Source organism: Eptesicus fuscus, chromosome 3 (genome assembly GCF_027574615.1).
Source record: "Eptesicus fuscus isolate TK198812 chromosome 3, DD_ASM_mEF_20220401, whole genome shotgun sequence".
NCBI classification, from domain to species: domain Eukaryota; kingdom Metazoa; phylum Chordata; class Mammalia; order Chiroptera; family Vespertilionidae; genus Eptesicus; species Eptesicus fuscus.
The window spans coordinates 91,498,970-91,511,678 of NC_072475.1; the positions used below are offsets into that span (position 1 = coordinate 91,498,970).

Sequence of the window (12,709 nt, forward strand, 5' to 3'; positions counted from 1 at the left end):
TCCTGAGATAAGGAGAACTTTTAGCTCCTTTAGCTGAAGCTCCTCTGACCCCCAATGCCTTTCAAAATAGTCTTTCTCTTTGGACTCTTATTTAATCTATGTACAGCCTTTCTCCAGATTGCTGAACCCTTTGTAATGCTGTAACAAAACCCCTGACAATTAACTTCATTCTGCCACAGTAAAATAAGAAAATAGTGGTCATACATACTTCATAAGATAATTTTGAAGATTAAATGAGATAGTGTAGATATACAGCCCTTTTTAGAAGACAAAATAGTATTAATCCACTACTGCTAAAAAAAAGTAATAATAGAAGATAACATTTTCAAATTGGGGACTCATGCTGGAATAAATAGGACATTATAGGAAGTTTAGAAATTATCTATAATGTCCAGAAATGAAGTATACTTTAATATGTTATGACAGTTTCATAAATAGATTACAACTAGGGAATTAAAAAGAATGAAGCAAATTATTATGTACAGATATGGAAGATATAGAAAGTAAAAGAAGTCAAAATAGTAGCTCAGTTGGTTAGAGTGTCAACCTGATATTGCATATTCAATCTCCAGTCAGGACACATACAAGAATCAACCAATAAGTGCATAAATAAGTGGAACAACAAATTGATCTCTCTCTCAAATCAATAAAAACAATATAGAATAGTATATGTAAACAATAATGTATTTTTGAAATGTGTGTGTCTATCTATAAGTATATAGTTGTTCATATATGTATAGAATATCTTCAATAAACAGAAGCAATTAATAATAGTGTTTACTTTCTGGTCAAGGACTCTACTCGTAGAGAAAGGGGTAGTAAGGAAAGTGACTTTTCACTGTAGCTTTTTAATTTTTGTACATTCTTGTATCAGTTAGCTGCATATAAACCACCCCAAAACTTAACACCTTTAAACAATGATCATTTATTCTATTTCAGATACCTGTGGGTTGGCTGAGGTTGTTGTAAGCTGGGCTGAATTGAGCTTGAGTCTAAGCTACAGATTGAGTCCAGGTATGTTGCACATATCTCTAATCCTTCTTGGATGAGTGGGCCACCTAAGACATTTCTTGCTTCAGATGATGCCAGAAGCACAGAAATGAGTACCTCGCCATGCATGCAGATTTTGTTTTGCTTATGTCACACCAGTTAATAGCCCATTGGCTAAAACATATGACATGCCCAAGCCTAAAGTACAGTCCACTTACCATGAAACCAAATAAATGTACATGGCCAAAAGCAGTATCAGTGGGGAAGAAGTACACTCCTACTTCTATGTAAATGGAAAACAAATGATTCATAGCTTAGAGATAACTCATCTACCATGTCTGTACTTGCATTACCTATTTATGTTTGATCTGCTGGTGGGAATCCACATATGCAGAGAGCCATCTTAACTTATATGCAGATTTTTTACTACTTGGGTAGAAGGTTGGTATCTCTCACCCGAGGATTGATCCAAGGCAAACTGTATACATAAAGCAGAAAAAAGAAAACAAAGTAAAAAGATTAAAAGTGTGTGTCTTTTACTAACCACAGGAAAAATTAGTAATCAACTGTACACGTGTCATAATAAACATCCCTTATGAAGTTTTTTCAGAGAGGAGAAAAACATATCATTTGACAAATTCATCATAGAAAGAGATTGTTTGAGTAGCTAGGATGATCAAAGAAGAAATAAAATAAAAAAGAGAGGATTTTAATTTCCAAGACTCAGTGTTCACTTACTCTAGTCTTATACAGGGAATTTAAATAATACACAGTGACAGAATGATTTTTGTCATTATTTCTTTAGTATGTAATTTATTAGAAAAAAATAGTTTTCAGTCTGTTTTTTTTTTTTTTTTTTTTTTTTTTTTTGTGGGGAGTAGCATTTTTCCCCATGTTTCTGTGGTTGGACATTATTCTGGTGCTCAAATTTGCATTTGTTTGCTCCTGTTTTGTTTTCAATTAAAAACAAAGCAAGAACAATGAAGACACCCTGCAGTTTTTAGGCAATTTTGTGTTATTTTTCTTCCAATGTGTTATTATCAGTCTTCATTAAAGGTTAAGTAAATGATGAATTCATTTCAGAGGTAGGCTGATTTTCAGTATTTTAAAGTTTATTCATTAGAATTTAAAAATCAGTAAATTGTATCAATGTCATTATGGTGTTTTCAATCAATCGGTCTTAGAAATTTGTTTTTCCTGAAGAAAATTTGAACCAAGTTTGTCCTGAAATCATATTAGGCTACAGAAACCCTCTCCTCAATAGTGACTCTGTCAGAGGGGAAAGGGAATTAATATGAGGCTAATCTTGGCTCTACTTTGGCCAAGTCACATAAGTCGCAGCCTCGTCTGATAAATGAAGATATAAAGCTTGTCATCCTTATTTTAATTTTATGTAAAAGTCTCATAGAAGAGTACAGTACATTCAGAATAGAGTTCATATGGTCACCTGAAATTTCCACTTTACCATAGTAGGTTGATTCAGATTTAAGTTGTTTAAGTAGATAAATGCACAAGGACAGGGACATGATTCCGCCCATGGTGTAGCACAAACTCATTGGTAAACCTGGTGGAAGAGAGAAAGGAACCATTATCCCCATGGTATAGGCACAAATTGTTTGAATTTACCACAAAAAACCTGAAAAACAAATGAAAAAAATAACAGAAGACTTGTTTCTCACTATGTCTGCCTATCCCAGTATCAGACACCAACAGGAAGACAGTAATCTGCAGCTGGACATTTAGAAGAGGAATGTGTCAAAAACTACTTCTGAGTTAAGTAGGCAAAGACGATTTTATTCAAGACTACTGTAAGAGAAGAGAGATTAAAGTCAACTCTTGGAAAACAAAAGGCAGAGGGTTTTAAACTTTGAGGTGATCTAGTAGAGAAACACTAGATGTGATAGGCCATCTGTATTTATTCCTGCCCTCCTACAGAGACAGGACAGTAGTGCTATATTTTTTTATAATTGCATTTCAAAGGGATGTCTCCTAGGTCCTTGAAAAAGATATCTCTGGGGTTTAAACTGTCTGGAGGCTGGGAGAAGATTTACATCTCCAAAGGAGTATGGATGAAAGGGGCCACATGCTAACCTGACAGGCTCAGGGAAGGCCTGCATGGCAGTCTTGCAGACTCAGAGACCTAAAGAAACCACAAAGGATGGTCTGAAATAAAATTTTAACTGAAAGCAGTTATGGTGGGTAGTCACCTCCTAGGCCAGTATCTTCACTGACAAGGTCAACATTTATCTTAATTGAGTCGATCTGTCTTTTTGCATCTATAATTACATACCATTTGAAATGTCTAGGTAACTTGTAACTTCCCTTTTTGGGGCACAATCTATTGTGCTGGGCACCAGGACAGATACCACAAATTCCTTCAATCATGTTTATTGTTCCTGCACCCACCTAAGTATGTGTCCATCATTTTACTTTTTATCCAATCCCAGGGGTCCCCCCCCCCCCGCCCCCGCTTTACTTTCTCCCGCCTCTCTAATCTATCACCAATGGATTTCATGTAACCCACCTACGTCCCTTTCCTTTGATTGCAATGTATAAATACAAATGTAACCCGCCAATCTCCAGAGCATTATCTCAATTCACTGAGGTTCAGCTTCCCAGCATATGTTGACAGTTTGGCTCAAATAAACTCACAAAAATTCTTTACAGGTTTCAATGGTTTTTTATGTTAACAGGAGGACAGTGGAATTTATAATTGAAAGTTTTCTCAGATAAGGGTGGTCAGGAAGAAACCTGTCTAAAGTTCAGTCAAGCTGAGGGTACCATTAAGGCCATCCTGGTCAGATGGTAGGGATAGTTTGAGAACACAATAGAAAAATTAAGGAAAACAATAGGGTCTAAGGAGAGAAATAGACTCATTTGTTTTTCCTCATAGACTGTAAAATACAATAGGATGAAGAAGAAATGGTTCTTATCTTCAGGTTTGCTTACTGTAGGGAATATCACACACACACACACACACACACCAGTAACTTTATAATAGGGTAAAATGGAATACAAACTCTTCCAAAAAAATGTTATAAAAGCTTAAAGATAAATGGTTTTCAAATGTTTTCATAAAGGTGAGTTTTGATTTTGAAATGGAAATGTGGTGTTTGAATCAGAGTTCGTTGACTTGCCAAACCAAAGAATGGATTCCTGGACAAAAACGGTTAGCGGAAGCAAAGTTTATTGAGAGAAGCCAGTTCTAGAAAAGTTGCAGTTGGGGATCCAAATGAGGCTAGTGTCCAGAGCTTCTGTAACCAGACAGTCAATGGGTCTGGACTGCCTGTCACTACTTGAGCCAATTAAGCAGACACAGGGTTGAATCCTATATGAGCATTTATTCCAATACTGCCAGCAGTAAGGGGGAACAGCAGCCCTCATAAACCACCTGCTTATGTAGGGTAGGACAAGGATTACATGGGTAAGTAGGGATTACAGGCAAGGGGAAGTAGAAGGCTGGGGTGGGACTCCATTGGTTGGGCAACAAGACTGTTAATCTTTCCATGATAGATAACAGGCAGTTCTTAAATGATAATGGACAGCATTCCAAGGTTGACTTCCAGGTCCTGGGGGCATACAACTCCCAGCCAAGTCATAATGTCCTTTCTTTAACCAACACATAGTTAATAGAGCATGATTAATATTTCCCATAACCATAGCTAGTCCCCAATATTCTATTTTTGCCCCTAACACTTTTATTCCATGTTCCAGCTAGGTGTAGTTCAGTATCCAAGCTAATTAAAGTCCATGAGTCCATGTGTAGAATTTCACATGTCCATAAGCCACATGGGTGCAGGGGAGCATATCCTGTGGAACCCAGTGTGAGCCAGAGAGAGAGAGAGATTAGAGGAAACTCATGCTTTTTGTTTAGGGGTAGATACAGCCTTGCTAGTTCTTGATTGGTCTTTTCAAAGAATTCTGCCTCAGGAACATCCTTGGGATTGGTTTATGTGCCTCACTGCCTTGTGATGGGTTATTTGCAAGCTGCCTGTCTTAGCACCACCCCTTCATTTTAAAGGTTACTTCTCCTGCCCAGTTGGATTGTTTTAGTAACTCCACCTAGCTGGGTACCCTGGTTCTCCTCCCCTTCCCCAACTCCACACCTCCCCCTGCCCATGGCCCATCCCCGTCTACCTAGCTTCCATCTGTCTCCTCAATTTCATATAAAATATGGAAGTAAATTAGAATTTGACTAGTAAAAAGATAGGGTACAGTATCCAGAAGAACTGAATTGTCTTCTACTAGCAAGTTTATGAGACTACTAGAGGCCCGGTGAACAAATTTTGCACAGGTGGGGTCCCTCTGCCTGGATGGCGATAAGGGCCAGTTGGGGCCAGCCAGCCAGGGGGAGGTACCGCTGGAAGTTGGCCGGCCACAGGAGGTTGACTGTGGGAGCACACTGACCACCAGGGGGTAGTTCCTGTATTGAGCGTCTGCCCCCTGGTGGTCAGCGCATGTCATAGCAACTAGTCAACCGGTCATAACGGTTGCTTAGGCTTTTATATATATAGATAGTTTTTAAAATAGAATTTTAATAATTGAATGTTTGTGAAGATTTATGTTAACATCATCCATTTTTTACCTTATTTTAAAAAATTCAATGGAACACTAGATGTGTTATGAATATGCTGGCTATTGTGGTCTCAAAGATAATTACTATACTATCCTCTCAGATTACTCATGTATTCATAGGACAAATGGCTTATAAACACACAATTACAAAATGAAAAAGATAGATGTTATAATAATGGTAAATTGTATGAAATAGAGACACATGAAAGGAGAGATCAACTGTGCCTTTATGTCAGAAAAGCTTTCAAAAAGGTTGAAGCATGCAGAGGACGAAAGTGCTTTTGTAGCACTGTTATGGCAAATCAAACTAAAACCCAGGAAGAAAACAGAAATGAACAAATAATAAGGTAGAAGGGAGGTAATATAGAATATAGTTTTAATCTTTGTTGTTCTCCAATCTTCTAAACAGCAGTCATTATTTTAAAACATAAATGAGATCATGTTACTTCTCTGCCCTAACCATTCTGTCACTTTCTTTTGTATTTCAAATAAAATAAAGATTCATTTTTCTTGGCATACTAAACCTCTTCCTATTTTTCCACTTTCCAACTTAATTCCTTTCCTTCCTTACCATTAATTTTCAAATTCACTGGCTGGCGCTCAATTTCTAGGATGTGCCAGACTCATCTTCCTCTCTGGTTTTTACACAACTGGATTCTTTTCATTTTTCAGCTCACAGAATTAATATCATTTACCCATAGGCACCTTCCCAGAATATCTGTATAAGTATCCCCGTCATCCATTATTCTCAGTTACAATATCAAGTAACTTCTGACTTGAACTTATTAAACTTGTGATTATATTAAGCACTGTTTATTTGTATATTTTCCACAATAAATAAACATTCAGCTTTGAGTCAACAGGAGAAAAACAAGTAGAATATAGCATATATTATAGTAATATGTATATTAATATTTTTAAAGAAAAATGCACAAACAAAACACTGAAAGACCAAAACAAAAACTTATATAAATGCTTATTTATTCAAAAAGGCACAGAACAGAGGCAGAAGATTGTAAAGGAAGTAACATGTTTCTGAGCATATATTGTTATTTATTTTGAATTAAAACATGAAAACTTTTTATGTGTTACAAATTAACTTACATAAAAATGCAGTCTTAAAAATTGAGGACAAACTAAAACAAATATTCCATGTTCATAATATAACTACACAGACAAATTATTTCAACAAGATTTAGAACATAATATTTTGGCTATACATCTTTAAAGGAAATGTTTACAAAGAAAAGAAACATAAGGTACTTAAACCTTACTGAATTTATTGTTCTAGTTAGGATATCACTATGGTTATTCAAAATTTTATTTCTGTATATTATAGTGAGAAGGAAAACTCCTATTTTGTAAAACTACTGTTTGGAATTTTTTGAAGATAAACTTAGCTGCCTGACCTTGTAGGCCAGACACTAGATATGCCCATAATCTCTATGCCATGCCAGGTGCATTTTTTAATTGGATAGAACTGTGTTGTTTTCAAGGCCAGCTGCGAGATAACCACTAAGTGCACATAGGGCTGGCTCCTTAATAAAAAGGGAAGTGCTGCTTGTAGCTTTGCTTAGAATTTGAATTCATTTTCTCTAAGCCCACCGCGGTGATTAAAGTGTGTCTCTCCAATCTCTCCTCCTGCATTGTTTGATTGGTTTTTATATATTAGGACATGAAGTGCACTAATAATTTACTCAGAAATTGGTTATAAATGAAAATAATAAGCATTTTCTTCCCTTTTCTCTAGGAAATAAACTTTATATTGTTAAAAAACCCTGGTTAATGCAAAAAAAAATTTATATGTGATTTCTAGTTAAGACATATGAAGGAAAGACAGAATTACAAATTATAATTTTACAACTATTACTATAATAATTATGTCAGGCACACATCATCAAAGTACTTAAAAAAACATTTTTTGAGAAGTTAATGGGGTATGCTTATTCTTAAAGATCAAAAGTATCACTTCCAAGGATTTCTTGCTGATATCAAGATGAGAAACAAATTTTTAAAAAATCATGACTTTGTAATGGAAGGAACGTTGACACTTACTGAAGTAGCTGATCACCACTGATACCAGGACAACCAGACCTGCGTGTCCCCTGACCGGTGCAGATTACTATACAGAGCACCACCTAAAAAATGCTCCTGCCAAAAGCTGAATGCAAATCACTTAGTCTTTATATCTTACTTCTGGTTTATAGAAAATATAGGAGTTAGAGCAATACATTAAATGACACCATAAAGGTCACATAAAGGTGTCATTTAATTTATGTGGGTCATTTAATAAGATCATTAATTATAATTGTTCAACAAGTCAATGATGTAAAAAAATAATGATTTTTTTTCCTATATTAAAAGATGCTAAAGAAAAATGACAGCCCTGGCCAGTGTGGTTCAGTTGGTTGGGCATCGTCCTGTGCACTGAAAGGATGCTGGTAGATTCCAGGTCAGGGCACATATCCGGGTTGTCGTTTGATCCCCAGTGGGGGATGTGCAGGGACCGCCAACTGATATTTTGCTCTCACAATAAGGTAGAATGAAAACTAGGATATGAAAGTCGCAAAAAATCACTTTTACTGTAATTCTGTGTTTCATGTGGGTGCACCTTCCAATAGTTTGTGAAATCATTTGAGCAAAGACATTATATTCACCTTTGTATTTTTAGTAGCTAGCATATTGCCTGGTATGTTTTTGATATCCAGTGTCATATAAAGGAAGAAAAAATATGGAATTGAATATTAAAAAATGTATATATTAGTCCAATAACTTAACATCAAATCCATAGAGGGGGCTGTACTGAAGGTTCAAGTTCTGTATTCCAGGCTCTGTGCACTGGTCTGTCATGTTGGAGTGAATATGATGAATGTGCAGGGCATAGCATTTAAAGTGTACAATGTATGAATGGAAATAGGAAACGGAGAGAGAAAAATAAGCATGGTAAATTAAAGTAAATTAAAGCAACTTCATCTCCCATTTAAAACATATGCAAGGTTTTTTTGTGTGTGTGGTTTTTGGTTAATCCTCACCCAAAGATATTTTTCCATTGATTTTTTTTTTTTTTTTTTTTTTTTTTTAGCTGACACAAAGGCATTTATTAACAGAAAACAATAATTTGAGGAGTCCTGTTCACAGATGGTGACCACGGTGATTCCCGTTCCAGCAGGTATTCTCAGAGGTGATGGAGGTGACATTCTCAATCTGTACGATCTTCATTCCCGACTGGGCAAGGGCTCTTAGAGCTGACTGGCCCCTGGTACAGCGGTCTTGGTCCTATGTCCTCCTGTGACCCGGAGTTTGATGTAAAGAACAGTGATGCCCAGCTCCTTTCACCCCTGGGCCACACCCTGGGCAGCCAACATGGCAGCGTATGGAGAGAACTCATCTCCGTCAGCCTTTCCCTTTGTCCCACCAGTCACATGGCAGATGGTTTCCTTGCCAATAAGATCAGTGACATGGACAAAAGTGTAATTGAAGGAGGCAAAGATGTGACAGACACCAAATACATTTCTCCTTCAGCCACCTGAGGTCCGAGGCTGATGACCTGTTCTTCCTTCTTTTCCTTCCCCTTGGGAGGTGCCATTTCTGCGTGTCTCACCCAGACTCCACCACCAGAAAGCTCCACTGATTTTTAGAGAGAGTGGTAGGGAGGGGAAGAGAGAGAAACACTGATGTGAGACACATCCATTGATTGCTCTCTGCATGTACCCAAACAGGGCTAGGATGGAGCCTGCAACCTGCAACCCAGGCACATACCCTTGATCAGAATTGAGCCCACGACCCTTCAGAGTGGGGGCCAGCACTATGCATGGAGCCAAACTGGCTTGGGCTTCAAGTGTTTTTAAGACATATAACTTCTCACCATGTTAAAAGAAAAAACAAACTGATACTAGATGATTTTAGCTCTCAGGAAAAAATGCTGTAGGGATAGAATAAACTGTAAAAGGCATATGTTGATGATGGCATCATCCTCATCACCAATACCTGAATGTCGGGGACTTCGCAATCATTATCGCTAAGATATGTGGCATCTCTGCAGGGGGAGTATTATTATTTTCATTTTAAAGATAAGGAAATTAAAGGTCAGAGATTTAAGTATTTTGCACAACTATCACATGTTACATTTTGAAACAGGAATTTTGGGGGTAAAATAGGACAGGTTTAGGAAATTTTAGAAATTTTGGAAATTAAGGGGACCATGGAGTAAGAACAGGGCTTCAGAACAGCAGAAGGTACATTTCCACAGAATGAGGGAGCTGGGAACAGCACAAGGTCTATATTTACAAAATAAAGGGAAGGAAGCCCTTCATCCAGAGGGAGAGGAAGAAAGCCCAGAGGGAATAGGAAAACCATAGGGAGGGGGTGCGGGGGAGAACCTCACATGTCCCATGTGAGGTTTGACCTTTGAGCCCAGGAGTTACTATAGTAATCAGTCTAAGGGAATAGTGACCAATCAGAGGGGATATCAAGGCACCAGGATCTGCAGCCTTTATAAGCCACAGGGAAAAGGAACTCAGTGGGACCCTTCCCCCCTCCTTATGTGGGAGTCCATTCTGTGGGATCTTTCCCGTCTCCATGTGGGAGTCTGTACTTGTTCTTCCATAAATCTCCACCTTTATTATACCACTTTCTGTCCATGGATTCATTCTTCGATTCCGGCGGACAAAGAATCCGGGTTCCAGTCCAAAAATTCCATTTCAATTTGATGTGACGAAAATAGCAACACAGTTAACAACAATAAACAAAAATCACAGTAAATATTTTCTTTTCTCCAAGAGAAAATTGAGACATGGAATCATCCTATCTAATAAAAGAGTAATATGCAAATTGACCATCATGCCAACACACAAGATGGCTGCTCCCATGTGGACACAAGATGGCCAGCAGGGGAGGGCAGTTGGGAGGGACCAGGACTGCAAGGGAGGGAAGTTTGGGGCGACCAGGCCTGCAGGGAAGGGCAGTTGGGGGGGACCCAGGCCTGCAGAGGAGAGCAGTTGGGGGGGACCAGGCATTCAGGGGAGGGCAGTTGGGGGGGACCAGGCCTACAGGGGAGGGCAGTTAGGGGTGACTAGGCATGCAGAGGAGGGCAGTTACGGGCAATCAGGCTGGCAGGGGAGTGGTTAGGGGGTGATCTGGCTGGCAGGCAGAAGTGGTTAGGGGCAATCAGGAAGGTAGGCAGGCAAGCAGTTGGGAGCCAGCAGTCCTGGATTGTGAGAAGGATGTCCGACTGCCCGTTTAGGCCCGATCCCGGTAAGATTGGGCCTAAACGGGCCGTTGGACATCCCTCAAGTGGTTCCAGATTGGTGAGGATGCAGGCTGGGCTGAGGGACACCCCCCACACACACCATGCACGAATTTTGTGCACCAGGCCTCTAGTTTAGTTCATAAGTGGCTAAAGTTTGAGTGTGTCCTAACTCCAAAATACTTAACAATAAAGTCAAAAGTGTAAGCCAATTTGTAATATCAGATTGAAGAATTCTAGTTTAGATATGCATGCTTATAGTTGTGAATATTTACCAAAAATTCCTGGAGAAGTGGGTCAGAGGAACCGATAGTATTTTTATACAAGAGAAACTAGAGGTTGTATAATGCAATGTGAAAGATGTTACTTTTTCTGATCCTGCTATGATAATAGCTAAAATTAATTTCTCAAAAGCTGAGGAATTTGGCAGAGATATTTGGAGGTTGAGAATATTCCTATGAGAACAAGAAGAAATTAAAAAATATAAGAGGGATGATCAAGGGTAGAGAATCCGTGCTTACCCTTCCAGATGTCACAAAGTGGTGACTCATATATTTTTTTCAAATGACATAAAGACAATTCCCTAGAGAAGGAATCAAGCCAAGAGCTTTAAAGAGCAAAATAGCTGCAGAAATGTTTAAAGGCGTACACAGACAGAAAACCAAGGTGAGGATTTGGAAGCAGAAATTCACACAGGTCCATAAGACAGGGTGATGAGAGAAGAAAGAGGAAGACAAAGACACTCCTCACAGCTATGTGAGGTTGTGCAGGAAAACAGGACACAGTATAGGAAAGCAAAAAAGTTAAGGGTTAGCTTGGCACTAAGGGAAAACAACTGCGATGGGCTTGTGTTCCTTAAATAATGGGAGTGATCATGAGAAAGAAACTTCAGAGCCCGGCAGTGTGGCTCAGTGGATGAGCGTCCACCTATGAACCAGGAGGTACCGGTTTGATTCCCAGTCAGGGCATATGCCCGGTTTCAGGCTCCTTCCCCACTGCGTTCTGGAGGCAGCCAATTGGTGATGCTCTCTCATCATTGATGTTTCTGTCTCTCTCTCTCCCTCTTCCTTCCTCTCTTTAAAATAAATAAAAATATTTTAAAAATAAAGAAAGTAACTAAGAAACAGGAACAAAGAAGGACTCTGAGCTGATGCAAGGTGTCAATGAAAGAATAAGCATTTTGTTGGAAACTATCACAGTTCAAGAAGTGAATCCAAGGGCGAAAGTATTCCAATGAAATATTGTGGATAAATTAGGCACATTTTAGATATTATTTATTACAATATTAAAATGGTCATCATAAGTGAATCTCAAGTTATGTGTTTTCTTTTTTAATTTAAAGACATATATTAAAAGCCAAACTTTGAAGCTAGACATTGATTTATAGAATTTTCAAAGCGTAGCATAAGACATGCAATAGGTACCATGGTAGGAGGGAAAAAAGCTATTGGGTCAAGGAATCTGAAGAGACTTCCTGCTTTAAGGGGAAGTGGAAAGAACATTACTTTTATTTCAATGAAGCAAATGTTTGATTGGAAAAACAATAACACAAACAGTTTCTCGTTAAGACCATCTGTCTGAGCATTGCTAAAAATATGTGAACACATTTACCAGCAACCCTATCAGCTGCCCATACGCAGCGGTGGGTGAATGTGTGTGAAGGGTGTGTAATTCAAGGTGCCAGAGAAGTGAGACAAGCCTGCTTGTCTAGTTTCTCTCTCTGTGTTGGTCTGAAAACTCTTTTACAATGAGATTTTAGGGCACTTTCAGGGAAATAAAATACACAAATGAAAATGGGATGCTACATATAGTCTGAAATGAATTTTATTTCATGCAGATGACACTCGTTGAGTTCCAGGAGGAGCACAGGCTGTAGACCAATATGAGGAGTGTTCTCCC

General features: G+C 38.5%; 1 pseudogene; it reads right to left on the reverse strand.

The window, feature by feature from the left end:
* Positions 1–8,697: 8,697 nt before the first annotated feature.
* Positions 8,698–9,172, reverse strand: LOC129147520 (40S ribosomal protein S14-like; annotated as a pseudogene).
* Positions 9,173–12,709: the final 3,537 nt, after the last annotated feature.